The following is a 1,410-nucleotide window of genomic DNA, read 5'->3' on the forward strand; positions in this document are numbered from 1 at the left end:
TCTAATTTGTGGTAAATTCCTTTCTTGCATTACAGAGTCAGTGCAATATCAGGCACAATCATCTGTTGATGAGTCGAATCCTGCTTTCGGATGTTCCACTGTAGAACGTGATGATCTGAATAAGATATGTCATAAATTTAAAATTAGAATTTTCTTTAAAAACCTTAAATGAACGACAACTAATAAGTGATTATATACAGAATTTCTCGAACTTATGATCATTTTTCTTGGCAGGCCTTGTCTTAAAGGAAATGTTTTTCATATACTTAGAAATTTCCACCATGCTAGGTGTGTGGCAAAAGCTACATATACATATATATTAAAGATATTTTTATTCCGAGAGGAATTTTTATTGACCGAGGAACAAATGTTAGATGTAAAAGATTTATGTATATTTTTAACTAATTTATATATCGAAGCTTGGTTTTAATGCTCCGAATCCTGTGATGACACCGGATCAGGATTACGGTTTTTACAAAAATTATGGTATAGGACTGCATAAATTTGGAGGACATTCATTGTACCTTATACCAAAAACTGTCAGCTTTATCTTTTTTCGATACAAGTTTATCATTAAATACGAAAAAGTATCTTGTTGAAAGTTTAAGAACAATCGAAGTTGAAAAATGATTAAGAAAAGTAATTACACATTATGTCAATGTAGGAATAGAAATTTTCATTTCAGAAGAGAGCCGTAAATCGATTTAATGTATGTTTTACGAAGAAGGTCCGACAATGTGGAAAAATTATAAACCCCATAAGAGCAAATTTAAAAATGATGCAGAATTTTTAAAAGTAATTAATGATGTTGCCGAACGAGTCATAAAGTTGACATCAGAATATAATAATTTACTAACAAAAAATGAAAATAAACAAGATATACGTATTACAGTTAGTAGAAGAGTATAGAAAACAGTACGCTGATGTTACGAAATCCGACCTAATGAAAGTCAGGAATATGTAAATGTATTATTTTACCTTTCTTTTCATTTCTCATCGTATATTTTTTTACGTACGTTAAATTGTAATAGTATTTCTCTTTAATAAAATCATAATACTTTGTAATTATTTATATGTTTAATTATAACAGTCGATATCAATAAATACATAATAATGAGTAGATTATAGTTCCTGCAACTATAGGTACAATGCATGTCTCGCTCCACATCACTATGTTAAAAAAAAGGAAAATTAATGACTTTTTTGGTATATTTTATATACCAAATATAAATACAATACATAATACAATATATATATATATATATATATATATATATATATATATATAAATACAATACATAAATGCAATACATATGTGGGTTTTCACAAACAAAACACACACACACACACAAGGAATGATTGTTAATTTTGAGACTTATTTATTAAAATAATATTTACATGCAATGATCA

The 1,410-nt window shown here is 27.3% G+C and overlaps 1 pseudogene; it reads left to right on the top strand.

The window, feature by feature from the left end:
• Nucleotides 1-281: 281 nt before the first annotated feature.
• On the top strand, nucleotides 282-964 carry LOC143260977 (uncharacterized; annotated as a pseudogene).
• The last annotated feature ends 446 nt before the right edge of the window (nucleotides 965-1,410 follow it).

This window comes from Megalopta genalis, unplaced genomic scaffold (genome assembly GCF_051020955.1).
Source record: "Megalopta genalis isolate 19385.01 unplaced genomic scaffold, iyMegGena1_principal scaffold0026, whole genome shotgun sequence".
Classification (NCBI taxonomy): Eukaryota; Metazoa; Arthropoda; class Insecta; order Hymenoptera; family Halictidae; genus Megalopta; species Megalopta genalis.